Source organism: Tamandua tetradactyla, chromosome 8, assembly GCF_023851605.1.
Source record: "Tamandua tetradactyla isolate mTamTet1 chromosome 8, mTamTet1.pri, whole genome shotgun sequence".
In the NCBI taxonomy this organism is placed as follows: domain Eukaryota; kingdom Metazoa; phylum Chordata; class Mammalia; order Pilosa; family Myrmecophagidae; genus Tamandua; species Tamandua tetradactyla.
This window is the reverse complement of record NC_135334.1, coordinates 105,199,521-105,219,056: the sequence shown is the minus strand read 5'-3', so window position 1 is coordinate 105,219,056 and position 19,536 is coordinate 105,199,521. Positions and strand designations below refer to the sequence as shown.

The 19,536-nt window shown below is 38.7% G+C and overlaps 1 pseudogene; it reads left to right on the top strand.

Annotated features, from left to right (window-relative positions):
* Positions 1–2,751: 2,751 nt before the first annotated feature.
* Positions 2,752–4,376, top strand: LOC143644810 (E3 ubiquitin-protein ligase makorin-1 pseudogene; annotated as a pseudogene).
* The last annotated feature ends 15,160 nt before the right edge of the window (positions 4,377–19,536 follow it).

Here is a 19,536-nt window from a genome sequence, read left to right as displayed (position 1 = left end):
CTATTGTGCCACTGCAGTCAACCACAGATTTGCGGATTCCAGTGACAGGTCAAACCAAACCAAAATCAAAGAAGACACAATATCTTCACAAAACAATCCATCAATTGACTAAACTTTTCACAATGCAGCCAGATGCTTTAGCATCCTATTGACCCAGCTAAGTATGTTTAGTTTGTTTAAATTATATGTTTGTAGCCTTTTATTCATTTTATAGCCGTAGGATAATTGCGATTCTTTTTTTTTTTTACTTTTTCCTGCTTGTACAAATATAAAAGCAGACAAACATGAACCTAAACAAAGCAAGCCTTGGCAAGAGAAACCACATAAAGACCATGAGATATCCTACAACAGGATATGACAGAAGAATTCAAGATGTCTCACAAATGTGGAAGGAAAAGTATAGGGGAAAGATTTTAAAGGTTTTCATTGTATTTTTTGAGCACCTTCTTATGTGCAGTTTACCTAAAGACAGAGGAAAGCATGGGATTTGCTTTAGAGAACTGCTATCAAACATTGAAACATTGAACCATCAGAAGCTTGAGACAGTAGGCTAGGGGCCAGTTGTCACACTGTGCCCAAGAGGAGAGGTGTAAAGCAGATGATGGAACATTTGTGATGTATTTTTAGGGGAAGATATCTGTCAACTATGCCAGAGGAGAACTAAAATGCCCCACGTGTAAATGGATCAGATTTTGTTCTCATGCTTTTTTTCTCTTTTCATTTCTCCCTCCCTCCCCCTTTCTTTTCTAGACTGACACTGGGGAGAAGGTACACAATCTGTCCCAGCATCTGTGATACCCGCCTCCCTTTTGCTCATTGTTTTTTTAATTTCCCTTTAACCTTGTAAGGTATAAAGCAGATTTTACATTTTTACTCAATTTTAGATAGAATTTTTTTCTGTTCCACTTATGTTAAGAGCCAGAGCCTCAGCAAGATGTCTTTATTTTCCACCTTTGCCCTCTTATTAAGAGACACTGGAAATGAGATGTAATAAAGATGACCATGCTCACAATCAATATATGGAATTACATGAGATTAGAATCAAACAAATCTGGTGTGAAATCCTAGCTTTATTAGGTACTAGCTGTGGGACTTAAGCAACTTTCTTCACCAATCTGAACTTTAGTTTCTACATCAGTCAAATGGTAGAAATAGTTCCCAAGCTCCATGTTCTAATACAATGAATAAAAAGAATGAATATAAATAGTCTTGTGTTGTGCTTAGGCTAGAATCAATGTTTAGTAACAAAAGTACTTATCTTCTCTATCCAATAGTAAATGACCAACATATTTCCATTTTTATCTTTATAAAAGTCCCCAAATATTTATATTCTGGCTGATAGTGGATCTGGTCCCTGAGACTTCAGAGACAGAATACCAGGAGTGTGTCTAGGTATGTAAGAGTTAAGAAATTCACAACCTAGGTGCATTTATTTCCAAGTTATTGTACATGTCTTAACATTTTATTATCTATGTTGGTTCTGTTATTGACCCTAAGTGGAGATGCAAATGTTACTTTCATTCATCAAAACAACTTTCTCCAAACCCTCAGAGAGAAATTTCTAGGCATATATAGTAGATTAAAAAAAATTGATTATTTTATCAGTTGGCACAAGATGGGGGAGAGACATCCCTTTGTTATGAAACAAATCCCTAATTAGGCAAGTTTGGATGTAGAATTGAGGTTTCGAAGACATAGTCAAAAAAAGTTTAAATAGTATGTTTAAAGTCTCTGTATAAGAAATGTCTATATATATAGCATGTAGAGAAGAGAAGTTAAGAGAGGAGGAGGAAAGGGAGAAGGTGCAGTGGTAACAAATAACAGGGCAGGAGGATGATTCAGCAGAGAAAGATAGTCACTAAGAAATTCCTGGTTGTGGACTGATGGAAGGACTTTTGCATAAAAGAATCTAATGCTTAATCTTATGTTTTCTACATTGCCCAAGGAAAATCCTCTCTATTACTCTAAAACTCTGGCAAAGTCTTCTACGTATGAACCTTTTGTCAGAAATTTGAAGGGATATCCCAAAAGGAGCCAATTTCTATATCTGAGTTGGCACTAAGCAGAGAGAAGAAAGAGATAACTCATGGAAGTGAACGAACACAGCAAAATCAGCAACTCAGAGTCAGAAAAGATTGTGAGAAATCTAGGAGAGGGCATTCGACTTCCCAGAAGAAGCGAAATAAAGAGTTCAAGCCATTTTACCTTAAAACTGAAAAGACAGAATAACCTTAGCTTGCATCCAAAATGCAAATACAATTCCTGGGAACGGGTAATCTGAGGGCAGCAGGAAACTCTACCCCATAGTCAGATGTAGACATTTACAGGGGAGAATATGTTATGCATTTTCAACATTAAAAAAAATAATAATCTGAAAGAAATTGCTTTATCCAATAAGTAATTTGATAGATTCAAACTTAATCAGGAACATTGTTTGAAACATGGGCAAGTTCTTTAAAACTCACTGAATTGAAAGTTCTCTTCTTTCAGAGGAAAATTGTTATATATACCTCTTGGGTATCTAGGACCATCTATATCAAATTTTAGTATAATACCTGGCCCATATCAAGTTTTTTAAATTTTCATTATAGAAAGGATGATGTCCATACTTAGGAAAATAAATTGATAAAGTTCTTGGGGTAAAGAATGTGTGTTCTTGGCGCAGAGACCGACGGGGAGCTAGCGGCCGCCTCAGTCCCCTTCCCCTTCCCTGGCCGCGCTCTCCGCGAAGCCGGACCGGAACTATGTGATCCCGGAAGTTCCGGTGCCATTGCTGTGTGGGATAAACAGTAATGGCGGAGGCTGCAGCCCCCGGAACAACAGCCACAACATCAGGAGCGGGAGCGGTAGCGGCAGCGGCAGCGGTGGCAGCGGCCTCCCCCATCCCTATCCCCACAGTCACCTCCCCGTCTCTGGGGGTGGGAGGAGGGGGAGGCGGCAGCGACGGTAGTAGCAGCGGCTGGACTAAACAGGTCACCTGCAGGTATTTTATGCATGGGGTTTGTAAGGAAGGAGATAACTGTCGCTACTCACATGACCTCTCTGACAGTCCATATGGTGTAGTTTGCAAGTATTTTCAGCGAGGGTACTGTATTTACGGAGACCACTGCAGATATGAACATAGCAAGCCATTGAAACAGCAAGAAGCAACTGCTGCAGATCTAACTGCAAAGTCATCCCTTGCTGCTTCCTCAAGTCTGTCACCGGTAGTCGGACCTCTTGTTGAAATGAGTGGGGGTGAAGCTGAGTCAAGAAATTCAAACTTTGCAACCATAGGAGCAGGAACAGAAGACTGGGTGAATGCCATTGAGTTTGTTCCTGGGCAACCCTACTGTGGCCGTACTGCCCCTTCCTGCACTGAAGCACCCCCGCAGGGCTCAGTGACCAAGGAAGAATCAGAGAAAGAGCAAACCGCTGTGGAAACAAAGAAGCAGCTTTGCCCCTATGCTGCAGTGGGAGAGTGCCGATATGGGGAGAACTGTGTGTATCTCCATGGAGATTCATGTGATATGTGTGGGCTGCAGGTCCTACATCCAATGGATGCTGCCCAGAGATCCCAACATATAAAATCTTGCATTGAGGCCCATGAGAAGGACATGGAGCTCTCATTTGCTGTCCAGCGCAGTAAAGACATGGTTTGTGGAATCTGCATGGAGGTTGTCTATGAGAAAGCCAACCCCAGTGAGCGCCGCTTTGGAATTCTCTCCAACTGCAACCACACCTACTGTCTCAAGTGTATTCGCAAGTGGAGGAGTGCTAAGCAATTTGAGAGCAAGATCATAAAGTCCTGCCCAGAATGCCGGATCACATCTAACTTTGTCATTCCAAGTGAGTACTGGGTGGAGGAGAAAGAAGAGAAGCAGAAACTCATTCAGAAATACAAGGAGGCAATGAGCAACAAGGCGTGCAGGTATTTTGATGAAGGACGTGGGAGCTGTCCATTTGGAGGGAACTGTTTTTACAAGCATGCGTACCCTGATGGCCGTAGAGAGGAGCCACAGAGACAGAAAGTGGGAACATCAAGCAGATACCGGGCCCAACGAAGGAACCACTTCTGGGAGCTCATTGAGGAAAGAGAGAACAGCAATCCCTTTAACAACAATGAAGAAGAGGTTGTCACCTTTGAGCTGGGCGAGATGTTTCTTATGCTTTGGGCTGCAGGTGGGGACGACGATCTGACAGACTCTGAAGATGAATGGGACTTGTTTCATGATGAGCTGGAAGATTTTTATGACTTGGATCTATAGCAACTTTCAGTGGATTATGAACTGGTCTGCTGAGCCTCAGACAGTAGTTATTACCTGTGGTGGTGTGGCAGTGCCTGTGTTTCTCTCCTAGGCAGGCCTATCAATTCCAGGTGCTGTTGTAATAATTTTTACCCAGGGTCTGTCTTCTCAATCCCTCACCTTTCCCCAAGGAGTGTGTTGTTTTCTCTGTTTAAAAAGTTACAAAAAATAAATCTTAAAGTTAGTTTTTTTGTAATATGAATTTAACCGTCAGACAGTTAGTGTAGGTTTATTGCGCCATCTGTTTTCAACCAGATTCACACAGTTCTAGGATAGTATTAATGGACTTTCCACACTCATTTTGAGGACCCCAAGTTCAAAAAAAGCATTGGTTGTGCTTTGGGGTCTGAAAATAGGAGTGATGAGTGAAGGGAACTGAACTGGCAAGTAGACTTTGGCTACAGACTTCAGAGGTGGATATTTAAGGTTCCTGGTGAAATTTGCATATTTGTGTTTTTATATCTGTTCCATACCCTGTAATCCCCACCACATGCACTTGTTCTGTGGTTTTGGTCTCTTGTTTAATTGCACATGTGTAATACTACTGGGTATCCAGAACCAAGTGCGAATGTGTTGAGATTTTTACTGTGTTTAGCATGATAGGAAAATTGTGAAAGAACAGATTAAAAGATATAGTGGCATAAAATAAATGCTAAATTGAAAGTTAACTCCAAGGGCTGATAGACTTGGCATGTGTGAGCCTGAGTGTGTGATAAGCTCTTCATCCCTACATAGATGCCGTATTCTTAGCCTTAGTAGGAAACTTGGTTTAGTGATTTCAGCATAGTGTGGAAGATAGATCTTAAAGGACAAAGCAGTATACTGATATTGGTGGTAGATAATATAGCAGTGCTAGCTTGTTCTGTCTTTATAAATATAGAAATGGGGTTAGCCATAGAGGTTTAAACTTCCTGGTTATCCCATATATTCACACAAGTTGGGTCTTGGATACACAGTTGTATTTAATGTTTTCTAATCTCCTAGCCTTTCCAGTCCAGGCACTTTTTGAAAAATCTTTGTCCTCATTTGAGGGGTTTGGTCGGGTTTTTGTGTTTGTTTTTGTGGGTATTTTCCTCTTTCCTTCTCTGAGCTTTGCAGGAGAGAGATGTGATTCAAAACTATGTTCTAAGGTGTTCATTGTAGTGGAGTCATTGATTTGCAATAATCAGTTATACTTTTCCACTAATGGGAGAGGGGGTGGTCATCTACTAGACAAGCTGAAGTTAAGTCTTTAGAAGAATTCTTTAATTGGGAATTCTAGCTTTGCATTTTGTTGCTCTATTTCCTCAAAATAGCTTGGAGATACTCCTGATTTATCCATCTACTGCTTTGATTCCTTGGATCCCACTCATTCTTTCACTCTAAGAGAAAACAAGTAATTGTTGCAGAGGTCTCTGTATTTTGCAGCTGCCCTTTTGTAAGAAGCACTTTTCCCAAATAAAACAATTAAAAAAAAAAAAGAATGTGTGTTCTTATATGTGATATTTTATTTAAATTGAAATAGCCTAATGATGAAAGTATAATCGTTGAGGAGTTTAATTTGTTTGTCTAAAATTTTTTTGGTCCCATTTGTCCCAATTTGAAAATATGAGACTAAAAAGGTTCCCTGTGTCTGTGGAACGTGAAATTTACTTCCTCAAGCTGATGGTCAAATTCAGGGATAAATATGTACTCAGTATTTCGGTAGTTTGGTTGTAACCAATTTCAGGACAATTTTAATTCTGGGAATGGAAAGCAACAAAACAAAAACAAACAAACAAAAAACCAACCTGAAAACATATTGCTATTCACAATAATAAAGCCAAAGGAACACTGTAGGAAACACCCCTGCAGTTTAATCAATGATCAGCCTTGCAGGTAAATCAAAGATGCATTCAATTTTTCCAGATTAGGAATAATTGACGTCAAGAACTGGCTTGATTTCTTACTGGTTTCACACCTTGTTGCCTGCAGTGACAAAGTAATAACAAATTCTGTTCCTCCCAAGGCACAAATTTTATTTTTTTTGCTACTTGTATGCTCCCTTAATTTATGCCAAACGCAGACAAATACGTCCAGAGGCTTTTACAGCAGGGTCACTCTCTATGCTGTTATTAGCTAGCGGTCACAAAGTCTAGTAATTAATCTTGCATCATTCAGTTCCTGTTCTCTACACAACTTGAGGCACATGATCAGTTCCTAATCTCTATACAACTTGGGGCACATGAAGTTATCCGTACTATCATGAAGGAAAAAATAGTTATCTCATACAGAATTGAACCAAAGACGTTATACTTTCTTCTTTTGTTTTTTCTCAGCGTGGGCAGGCTCCAAGAATCGAATCCGGGTCTCTGGCATGGCAGGCAAGAATTCTGGGGGGGGGGTTGGGTGAGGTTTACTGAGTTTGTGCTAAGAAGGAAAGAATTATATCTTTTCCCATAAATGTTTGTCCAAAGTTACACACAGAAAATATGTATCTTCCCCCTTCCTTGGATATAATGCTTGAGAGATAAATGAATTTAAAGACACTAATTTGGTACCAGAAAAAAAAATGAGTATGTAGCCAGGGAAATCATGCATTAAGGATGAGAGAGAGAATGATACTGTTCTCGTTTTCATAGTTACTTCTTTTCAAGTTTCTCAAGTTGCTGAACAGTATTGACCAGAGCAGAGAAATACATTGTGTACCTTGTTCTTGAGAGTAGAAATGAAGGTCTGCTTTAGGGGAGAGGCTGTTGATTAAAATGGAATGGGAATAGAGTATTCCCCATTCTTCTTCCTACTTCCTGCTTTATACTTCCTACCTATGAAACTTAATTCACAACCCTAGGAATCTTGGAATGGAGCTATTTAACTTTAGAAGGCAGAATCTGTTCCATAACTTTCAAAAGAACTGTCTGGAAAGAAAACATTTTGAGGATAGATAGATAGGTGCTAGAGCAGAATCTGACCTAAGAGTTTGATTCAGGTTTCTGAGAAATTGTTAAGTATTTGAAGGTATGTGCTAGGATAGAACTTCAAAAATATCTATCCATTTTCCATGTTTTCTACATGTTGACAATTGATACTTTTCAGATACTAAATGACTTCAAGTTGTCCAATTGATTTGTGTTGTCACTATTGGTGACAATAGTCTGGGGAGTTCAATTTCTTGAGAACAAAACAGGAGTGTACATATTTTTATACCCTCAGATGAAAGTGGGCTCTGGGAAATTGATTTTTGTTGCTAGAGCAAAGAATGGTGATAGGATTATATTTTCCTCCATTGATTACTTCTGTTTAATTAGACTGCTTAAAAGATTCCTTCTTTGTCAGGCTTTTTGAACTCCTTTGGAGCGGTTGGGTTTTTCTTAGAGAAATAAACTCAAGAAATGGTGTTAAGACATTTAACTTGAGTTCAGAAAAAAAATGAAAGGGCTCTGTTTAAAAATGAAAAAAAAAAAAGAATCAACTTCATTATAAAAATTAAGTATTGGTCCTTCTAATTTGGGAAGGATTTCAAGCAATGTGGATTCTATGTTTCTCAAATAGAGGCATAACTAGATGTTGAAATTGGCGTGGTCTTTTCTTATGAGCCACAAAAAGAGGAGAACGGAATAAACAAATGATCACCTGTGTTTGGAACTGAGATTAAAAATTTAATATTATCTCATTAAACCTTAGCAAATAACCATGTGGTTTACGTACTATCATTGTCAATAGTTAGAAATATTATTGCTAATAGTAGAAATATTCCTAAAATAGAAAGATGAAAGAATTTTCACAGTGCGCATAGCTTACAAATGATTGAACTAGGATTCACTTGAATAAGTCATCTTACTTCATAAATTCTTTCCTTTAAAAATATCATTATACATTCAGGGATGATGCAGCCCAAACTCCATAAGGAAAGCCTTAATAAATATCAATTTGGGCTTCCAAATTTCTTAGGGAAACTTGGTCAAAATACATATCTAACACTGATATATATATATCAGTAAAAGCTGTTCAAATTAGTAAATTTGGAGAAAAGTTTAATTTAAAAAAACTCCCTCTGGGCATTCTTTTAATCCTGCTGTCTAAGAGAGTTGATGGATGAGTAGAAAAATACACAAGTTTAGAGAGCAATGACTGAGAAAGAAAGCCAGGGCCATCAGAGAGAGGCCCTAAGGTGATCCAAAAGGCTGCCACTAAGGCTGATGACCCCGAGGGCATTACTGCCTACTCTGTCAAGAGACTTTTGGCTGCAAGTGACAGAAACCCACATCAAACTGCCTCAAAAATTAGGAAACAATCTGTAAATCTATTGGGAAGTCCAGAAGTAGATCTGGTGTTAGAATTGGCTTAATCAGGTGTCTCTGGCTCTATTTTCTGTGAGTCCCTTGGCTCTGTTCTCCCTGTGTGTTAATGTGTTGACTTCATTCTCAGCAGGGGGAGAGGTGCCTTTGGAAATGCACATCTACTCCTGAGCACAGGCAGAAGCAAGGCTGTCACTTCCCGTGCTTTTCTTAATAAAGTTACGCTTTTCCCAAAGTCACAAGCAAAGTCTCACATTAAATACATTTTAATTGTTGAAGAGTTTTCCTGTTTGTCTGTCTTTTTTAAAAGAGGTTTCATTAAATTTCCAACATTACAGAATTACTCTGAAGTGGTAAAACCATTCCCAGGAAGTCACTATGGTTTTGACACTTACATATGTACTAAGATACAACAGGACAGGCCCCATTTTCTATTGAAATTTCTTTTATTGAATTATCAGGTTTTTCTCCCTTTTGGTCACTGAGTAGGATAATAGCTTTTTCACCTTAGAAACATTAATTCCCATTCACAGCTCCCCTGAAGTCTGGAAGCAATTAAATGATGAGCAATAATTTCCATACTCATGATGTCTTTGAAAAGTCTTATAATTTAGTAGCCAGAAAACAGTTTCTGGACAAAATTAGTTTCTGAGATCATTTTCAAATCAGGACCCACAGATATTCTCATAATTCCCTTCTAGTTAAAATAATTTTCTAATAGGCCATTATTTGATTTACCACACTCTTTGAGGCATTTTACCCAAAATGGAGTAATTATTTTCAAAACAATTTGTGAGTGCCACTGCTTTCCCCTTCTGCTTTAATTATTTTCTCATCCTTTGTGTATTCTCTGCTCTTTGCAAGTAAGAAAGTAGGAACATTTCTGGAATCCCAGCATATTTTCATCTATTATACAGAAAACAGAAATGTTAGAGATTCTAATGGAAATATTGAGCTCTGTCTTGATTGTCAGATTGATTCTAGCGGTGAATCATGACAATTGATTTCAAACAAAATAAAATAAAATGACATAATATTTTACCCATTCATTCTCATGACACATTTTAGTCTACCTGATATGTGGGTATTTTATTTCCTTAAATTGAATCTTTATCACTAGACTATAAACAATCTAAAGCTGAAGTGGTTTGGTCTTGGCTATATTTTTTGCCAAAACACTTGACTATAGTGTTTTGCAACCAGATTAGCACTTGCTAAATTAATAGAGATCAAAGATAGAGGAGGAAAACTCATATCCACAGAAGTGTAATTTATGAGTCTATAACCCTTCTTTTAAAACTCACTAGTTGATCTACTTAATCTAAAGCTCAACAGACATTTAGGTTTCTTGTTTTAATTTTAATGTCTCTTCTATATTACCTTAATCATACACATATTCTACCAACTTTTGAAAAGCAATCTGAGTACGCTTGAAAAAAATAAATTGCTAAAAATAGAATTTGCAAAATATGATATATGACTTCAATTTCTAGCCACGATGGATAAATAGAGACCACTATTACTTTCCAACTTAAACATAAATTTAAACGAACAACATCCTGAATGTGTATGCATTTAAAACACAGCTTCAAAAAACATGAATGGTAAAACTGATAGAACTAAAAGGAAATATAGATGCATTCACAGTATAGTTAGAGATTCTCTCTGCGTGATAGATAATGTAAGTAGACAGAAAACTAGTAAAGATATAGAGGACTTGAAAATTGTATTTGTCGAATATTCCATGCAATCATGGCAAAGTGTATATATATTTTTCAAATGCACTTGTAGCTTTCACCAAGACAGCCCATTACTAAGCCATTAAAAAAATCTTAATAGGGCCATGGTGGCTCAGTGGCAGAGTTCCTGCTTGTCATGCCGGAGACTCGGGTTCGATTTCTGGTGCCTGCCCACGTTGAAAAAAAAAATCTTAATACATTTCCCTGATACAAAAACTAGGTAAAGCTATTGAAAGAAAGTCAAGCTACAGAACAATATCCTCATTAGCACAATCGCAAAAATACCCCCCAAATTTGCATCTGGTAAAATATCACTATATTAACAGCATTAAGAAGAAAAACAATATGGTGATTTGAATAGGTGCAGGAAAAATAATAGCCAACATTCAAAATCCATTCATAATTAAAAAAAACTCTTTCATATAAAACTAGTAGGGAATGTCATCAAATTGAAAATGTCATCTAAGAAAAACCTACTACTGACATTATGCTTAATGATGATAATGGAATTATTTTCCTGTAAGATCAGAATAACAACGATGATGCCTACCAATAAAACCCAAAACAATAACAACAACAATTACATTGGGTGTCTTAGCCAATGCAATATAGTAAAAAATATAGAAATAGAAAAGCTTTAGGAATCTACAAAAATTCTTCTGAAACTAATAAGTAGGTTTAAAATGTTGCATCAAAAACAGTTCAGAACAGGAGAAATGATTGCAAATCATTTGTATCCAGAATAGTGAAAGAACTCTCAAAACTCAACAGTAAGCAAGCAAATAACCCAGTTTTTTTAAATAGGCAAAAGATTATTAACAGACACTTCACCAAAGAAGAGATAGAAATGTCAAATCAAAGTCAATATATCAAAACAGACTTCACATTGCTAATCATTATGAAAATACAAATTAAAAACATGAGACTAGTTGACCAAGAAGGCAGCATAAGAAACTTCTTTTCCATTCTTCCATAGAATCTTTGAACAACTGGCAGAAACTGGCAGAATCATCCTCCTCAAAACTCCAGAAAACAGTTAAAGGGTTGCATTACTAGGTGAATGCCAGCTCAAGAAAATGCAACTAAAAACTGGTAGCAGAAGCTTCTGGAACCCTCACTGGTCTCTTTGTCACCCCTTACTCAGTATGGTGTTGGTAGGACTATGTCCTCATTATTGGTCTCTGGCCCTGTTCTTGAGGAAGCCGAGTAACCCCTATGTGCACATTTGGGTGCCTGTGTGCCAGTGCCAATCAGTCAGATGACAGGCCGAAAGAGTGGACCAGTGCCCTTCTCTGGCTCTACCTCCTATAACTTGCCCTGCAGGCAGAGCACCACATGCACAGCTAAAGCAGTGTGAGGATTTATCTTGGTTTGCCAAAGTTGACAAAGTGCAATGTACTAGAAATGGGCTGGTTTTTAACAATGGGGCTTTATTAGTTCCATTTGAAAATGTCCAAACAAAGGTGTCGATAGGACAATACCTTCTCTGAAAACTAGTTACGAGTGAGCTTGGGCTGCTCTGTCAGACAGCAGGGCACATGGTGATTTCTGCTGGTCATTCTTTCCTGCTGTTCATTGCCTCAACTTCTGGCTGCTCCATCTGTGGCTTCTTCCTAAACTTCTCTGGGGCTTTTTTCCTATGTGCTCCTTTCATTTTCATCTCAGCTTCTGTGTCTGATTTATCCTCTTATAAAAGATTCCAATAAGATGATTAAGACCCACCTTGAATGAGGTGGATCAAATCTCAATTGAAATAACCGCATCATAGGACTCACCCCCAGTAGATTTGTACCCACAGGAATGGATGAAAAGAACGTGGTTGGGATACATAACAGCTTCAAACTTCCACACTTCAGCCTCTGGATCCCAAAAAGATATGTTCTTTCCATATGCAAATACATTTATTCTATCACAATATCACAAAAGGCGTAAATCATTTTAGTAATAGCATTAAGCATTAAGTCTCATCAAAATCAGTTACAAGCATTGTTTGTTCTGGTGCAAAACTCTCTGGCTGTGGACCTGCAAAACTTAGAACAAGTCATCTACTTCTAATATACAAAGGAGGGACAGTCAGAGGGTAAATGTTCCTATTTCCATAGAGGGAAATTGAAAGGAAAATAAGGTTCACAGGTAGCAAACAGTTCTGAAAAACTGCAGGGCATACTTTATTATATTTCCATGTCTGAAAGTCATTTATTATAATGATGTTTGGTTCTTGGAGGGCCTGATAGAGTGGCAGCCCCATCCTATCCAAGGGCTTCCACACCATCAATTTCTGATTTCTTTGTGCCCAGGAATTCATTTCTCAACTTATCCCTTTCCTCTCTAATTCTACTAGAAGCTGCAAGGAGAAGCCAGGCTGCGTTTTCCACATTTTATTTGGAAATCTCTTCAGCTAAATATCCAAGCTCATCACTTTCAAATGCTGTCTTCCATCTAGCATGAAGACTCAATTTTGCTGAAAACAAGGATTTCCTTCTTTTCAGTTGTCAGTAACACATTCCTCATTTCTTAAGTCCGCTTCAGAAATACTTCATACTTCTGCCAACAGTTTCTTCAAGGCAATGGATGCCTTTTCTATCAAGCTTCTCACAGTTCTTCCAGAATCTTCCCTTTATCCATTTATAAAGCTGTTTCAGAATTTCTGGTTTTTACAAATTGCAGGACTCCACTTCTTGGTACCAAAATCTGTTTTGATTTGCTAAAATGCAATTACCAGAAATAGGCAGGGTTTTAACAACGGAGATTTATTAGCTAACAAGTTTATAATTCTAATTCCATGAAAATGTCCACATTAAGACATCAACAAGACAATACCGTCTCTGAAGACGCGTTACCAGAGAGATTGAGGTCCTCTATCAGATAGTAAGACACATGGAAATGTCTGCTGGTCCTTCTTTCTTGAGTTTAACTGCTTCAACTTCTGGCTTCTCTATCTGTGGCTCCTTCTCTAAACTTCTCTGGGGTATTTCTTTCTGTGAGCTTCTCTTAAGTTTATCTCTTAGCTTCTGTACATACTTTTTTTTTTTACTTTTTTATTGCATAATATAACATATATACAAAGCAAAGAAATAAAGAAGCAACAATTTTTAAAGCATTCTTCAACAAGTAGTTACAGAACAGATCCTAGAGTTTGTCATGGGCTACCATTACATCATCTTAGATTTTTCCTTCTAGCTGCTCCAGAACACTGGAAGCTAGAAGCAATATTTTTCTTTTTTAGCTCAGATGCAGCTTCATTCAGTGTTTTAACATGATTACTTTACTATTAGGTATTATTGTGCTGTCCATTTTTGAGTTTTTGTATCTAGTCCTGTTGCACAGTCTGTATCTCTTCAGCTCCAATAACCCATTATCTTACCCTGTTTCTACCTCCTGCTGGAATCTGTTACCAATGACATATTCCAAGTTTATTCTCGAATGTCCGTTCACATCAGTGGGACCATACAGTATTTGTCCTTTAGTTTTTGGCAAGACTCACTCAGCATAATGTTCTCTAGGTCCATCCATGTTATTACATGCTTCATAAGTTTATCCTGTCTTAAAGCTGCATAATATTCCATCGTATGTATATACCACAGTTTGTTTAGCCATTCTTCTGTTGATGGACATTTTGGCTGTTTCCATCTCTTTGAAATTGTAAATAACGCTGCTATAAATATTGGTGTGCAAATGTCCGTTTGTGTCTTTGCCCTTAAGTCCTTTGAGTAGATACCCAGCAATGGTATTGCTGGGTCGTATGGCAATTCTATATTCAGCTTTTTGAGGAACCGCCAAACTACCTTCCACAGTGGTTGCACCATTTGACATTCCCACCAACAGTGGATAAGTGTGCCTCTTTCTCCGCATCCTCTCCAGCACTTGCCATTTTCTGTTTTGTTGATAATGGCCATTCTGGTGGGTGTGAGATGATATCTCATTGTGGTTTTGATTTGCATTTCTCTAATGGCCAGGGACATTGAGCATCTCTTCATGTGCCTTTTGGCCATCCGTATTTCCTCTTCTGATAGGTGTCTGTTCAAGTCTTTTTCCCATTTTGTAATTGGGTTGGCTGTCTTTTTGTTGTTGAGTTGAACAATCTCTTTATAAATTCTGGATACTAGACCTTTATCTGATATGTCATTTTCAAATATTGTCTCCCATTGTGTAGGCTGTCTTTCTCCTTTCTTGGTGAAGTTCTTTGATGCACAAAAATGTTTAATTTTGAGGAGCTCCCATTTATTTATTTCCTTCTTCAGTGCTTTTGCTTTAGGTTTACGGTCCATAAAACCACCTCCAATTGTAAGTTTCGTAAGATATCTCCCTGCATTTTCCTCTAACTGTTTTATGGTCTTAGACCTAATGTTTAGATCTTTGATCCATTTTGAATTAACTTTTGTATAGGGTGTGAGATATGGGTCTTCTTTCATTCTTTTGCATATGGATATCCAGTTCTCTAGGCACCATTTATTGAAGAGACTGTTCTGTCCTAGGTGAGTTGACTTGACTGCCTTATCAAAGATCAAATGTCCGTAGATGAGAGGGTCTATATCTGAGCACTCTATTTGATTCTATTGGTCGATATATCTATCTTTATGCCAATACCATGCTGTTTTGACCACTGTGGCTTCATGATATGCCTTAAAGTCTGGCAGCGCGAGACCTCCAGCTTCGTTTTTTTTCCTCAAGAGGTTTTTTGCATTCGGGGCACCCTGCCCTTCCAGATAAATTTGCTTATTGGTTTTTCTAATTCTGAAAAATAAGTTGTTGGGATTTTGATTGGTATTGCATTGAGTCTGTAGATCAATTTAGGTAGGATTGACATCTTAACTATATTTAGTCTTCCAATCCATGAACACGGTATGCCCTTCCATCTATTTAGGTCTTCTGTGATTTCTTTTAGCAGTTTTTTGTAGTTTTCTTTATGTAGGTTTTTTGTCTTTTTAGTTAAATTTATTCCTAGGTATTTTATTCTTTTAGTTGCAATTGTAAATGGGATTCATTTCTTGATTTCCCCCTCAGCTTGTTCATTACTAGTGTATAAAAATGCTACAGATTTTTGAATGTTGATCTTGTAAGCTGCTACTTTGCTGTACTCATTTATTAGCTCCAGTAGTTTTGCTGTGGATTTTTCCGGGTTTTCGACGTATAGTATCATGTAGTCTGCAAACAGTGATAGTTTTACTTCTTCCTTTCCAATTTTGATGCCTTGTATTTCTTTTTCTTGTCTAATTGCTCTGGCTAGAACCTCCAACACAATGTTGAATAATAGTGGTGATAGTGGACATCCTTGTCTTGTTCCTGATCTTAGGGGGAAAGTTTTCAATTTTTCCCTATTGAGGATGATATTAGCTGTGGGTTTTTCATATATTCCCTCTATCATTTTAAGGAAGTTCCCTTGTATTCCTATCTTTTGAAGTGTTTTCAACAGGAAAGGATGTTGAATCTTGTCAAATGCCTTCTCTGCATCAATTGAGATGATCATGTGATTTTTCTGCTTTGATTTGTTGATATGGTGTATTACATTAATTGATTTTCTTATGTTGAACCATCCTTGCATAACTGGGATGAATCCTACTTGGTCATGCTGTATAATTCTTTTAATGTGTTGTTGGATACGATTTGCTAGAATTTTATTGAGGATTTTTGCATCTATATTCATTAGAGAGATTGGTCTGTAGTTTTCTTTTTTTGTAATATCTTTGCCTGGTATTGGTATGAGGGTGATGTTGGCTTCGTAAAATGAATTAGGTAGTTTTCCCTCCACTTCAATTTTTTTTAAGAGTTTGAGGAGAGTTGGTACTAATTCTTTCTGGAATGTTTGATAGAATTCACATGTGAAGCTGTCTGGTCCTGGACTTTTCTTTTTAGGAAGCTTTTGAATGACTGATTCAATTTCTTTACTTGTGATTGGTTTGTTGAGGTCATCTATTTCTTCTTGAGTCAAAGTTGGTTGTTCATGTTTTTCCAGGAACCCGTCCATTTCATCTAAATTGTTGTATTTATTAGCGTAAGGTTGTTCATAGTATCCTGTTATTACCTCCTTTATTTCTGTGGGGTCAGTAGTTATGTCTCCTCTTCCATTTCTGATCTTATTTATTTGCATCCTCTCTCTTCTTCTTTTTGTCAATCTTGATAAGGGCCCATCAATCTTACTGATATTCTCATAGAACCAACTTCTGGTCTTATTGATTTTCTCTATTGTTTTCAATTTCATTTATTTCTGCTCTAATCTTTGTTATTTCTTTCCTTTTGCTTGCTTTGGGATTTGCTGTTCTTTCTCCAGTTCTTCCAAGTGGACAGTTAATTCCTGCATTTTTGCCTTTTCTTCTTTTCTGATAAAGGCATTTAAGGCAATAAATTTCCCTCTTAGCACTGCCTTTGCTGCGTCCCATAAGTTTTGATATGTTGTGTTTTCATTTTCATTTGCTTCTAGGTATTTACTAATTTCTCTTGCAATTTCTTCTTTGACCCACTTGTTGTTTAAGAGTGTGTTGTTGAGCCTCCATGTATTTGTGAATTTTCTGGCACTTCACCTATTATTGATTTCCAACTTCATTCCTTTATGATCCGAGAAAGTGTTGTGTATGATTTCAATCTTTTTAAATTTGTTAAGACTTGCTTTGTGACCCAGCATATGGTCTATCTTTGAGAATGATCCATGAGCACTTGAGAAAAAGGTGTATCCTGCTGTTGTGGGATGTAATGTCCTATAAATGTCTGTTAAGTCTAGCTCACTTATAGTAATATTCAGATTCTCTATTTCTTTATTGATCCTCTGTCTAGATGTTCTGTCCATTGATGAGAGTGGTGAATTGAAGTCTCCAAGTATTATGGTATATGTGTCTATTTCCCTTTTCAGTGTTTGCAGTGTATTCCTCACGTATTTTGGGGCATTCTGGTTCGGTGCATAAATATTTATGATTGTTATGTCTTCTTGTTTAATTGTTCCTTTTATTAGTATATAGTGTCCTTCTTTGTCTCTTTTAACTGTTTTACATTTGAAGTCTAACTTGTTGGATATTAGTATAGCCTCTCCTGCTCTTTTCTGGTTGTTATTTGCATGAAATATCTTTTCCCAACCTTTCACTTTCAACCTATGTTTATCTTTGGGTCTAAGATGTGTTTCCTGTAGACAGCATATAGAAGGATCCTGTTTTTTAATCCATTCTGCCAGTCTATGTCTTTTGATTGGGGAGTTCAGTCCATTAGCATTTAGAGTTATTACTGTTTGGATAATATTTTCTTCTACCATTTTGCCTTTTGTATTATATATATCATATCTGACTTTCTTTCTTTCTACACTCTTCTCCATACCTCTCTCTTCTGTCTTTTCGTATCTGACTCTAGTGTTCCCTTTAGTATTTCTTGCAGAGCTGGTCTCTTGGTCACAAATTCTCTCAGTGACTTTTTGTCTGAGAATATTTTAATTTCTCCCTCATTTTTGAAGGACAATTTTGCTGGATATAGGAGTCTTGGTTGGCAGTTTTTCTCTTTTAGTAACTTAAATATATCATCCCACTGTCTTCTAGCTTCCATGGTTTCTGCTGAGAAATCTACGCATAGTCTTATTGGGTTTCCCTTGTATGTGATGGATTGCTTCTCTCTCGCTACTTTCAAGATCCTCTCTTTCTCTTTGACCTCTGACATTCTAACTAGTAAGTGTCTTGGAGAATGCCTATTTGGGTCTAATCTCTTTGGGGTGCGCTGCACTTCTTGGATCTGTAATTTTAGGTCTTTCATAAGAGTTGGGAAATTTTCAGTGATAATTTCTTCCATTAGTTTTTCTCCTGCTTTTCCCTTCTCTTCTCCTTCTGGGACACCCACAACACGTATATTTGTGTGCTTCATATTGTCCTTCAGTTCCCTGATCCCCTGTTCAAATTTTTCCATTCTTTTCCCGATAGTTTCTGTTTCTTTTTGGAATTCAGATGTTCCATCCTCCAAATCACTAATTCTATCTTCTGTCTCTTTAAATCTATCATTGTAGGTATCCATTGTTTTTTCCATCTTTTCTACTTTATCCTTCACTTCCATAAGCTCTGTGATTTGTTTTTTCAGTTTTTCTATTTCTTCTTATTGTTCAGCCCATGTCTTCTTCATGTCCTCCCTCAATTTATCGATTTCGTTTTTGAAGAGGTTTTCCATTTCTGTTCGTATATTCAGCATTAGTTGTTTCAGCTCCTGTATCTCATTTGAACTATTGGTTTGTTCCTTTGACTGGGCCATATTTTCAATTTTCTGAGCATGATCCGTTATCTTCTGCTGGCATCTGGGCATTTAGTCAGATTTCCCTGGGTGTTGGACCCCACAGGTTGAAAGATTTTTCTGTGAAATCTCTGGGTTCTGTTTTTCTTATCCTGCCCAGTAGGTGGCGCTCATGGCACACGTTTGTCTATGGGTTCCACCAGTAAAAGTTGCTGTGGGTCCTTTAACTTTGGAAAACTCTTGCCGTGGGGGAGGTTCACCAGCTGAAGCAGCTTGGAAGAGTGCCAGCCAGCCTGGAGGTCCGAACGCAGGGAGGGTCGCCGGCTGCTGCAGCCCGGGAGAGCACCCGACCAAATTTCCTAGTCGGCCCGGGGCGCCAAGTGTGGTGGGAGGGCGCCAGCTGCCGCAGCCCGGGAGAGTGCACTGTTCCCAGCCAGACCGGGGAGTCACATGTTTGAAAGGGACCCCCCGGTCACCGTTCTCCGCGGTCTGGGTATTTCCGACCCAACTCTCAGTTGGTCTGGGAGGTCTTGCGTGGTGGGGGCGCCAGCCGCTGTGGCCCGAGGGGACCGCCTGCCCAATTCTGCCAGCTGGCCTGGGAAGGAGGAAGGGAGGGACTCGGCCGCTTGCCTTCCCGCCCGGGAAAGCCCGCACCCCTCAGCGATCTCACCGGAGCTGGTTCTCCCAGACAGTCAGCCATTCCAGGATGGTGTATGCCGTCCCTTTGATCTCCGTCGTGTCTCTGGGAGCTGCTTTATATCATCTTCACTCCCCCAGTAGCTGTTCTGGAGGAGGAAAGGTGAGGGTAGCAAGGCTGTCGAGGTTGGTGGCGGAGGAGCCGGTGAAGGCGGGAGAGGGTACAGTGGTGGTTGGAGAGCCGCCGGAGCAGGAGGAGAAAGGGAAGGATAAGATGGCGGATGGAGCGCCGCCGGAGCAGAAGGGGGAAGAGGGAGAGGAGGGCGGGCTGGCTGGCGGGGCATGAGCGCCACACCGGGCCGGCGGACAAAGATGGAGAGGAGGGCGGGCTGGCTGGCGGGGCATGAGCGCCACACCGGGCCGGCGGAC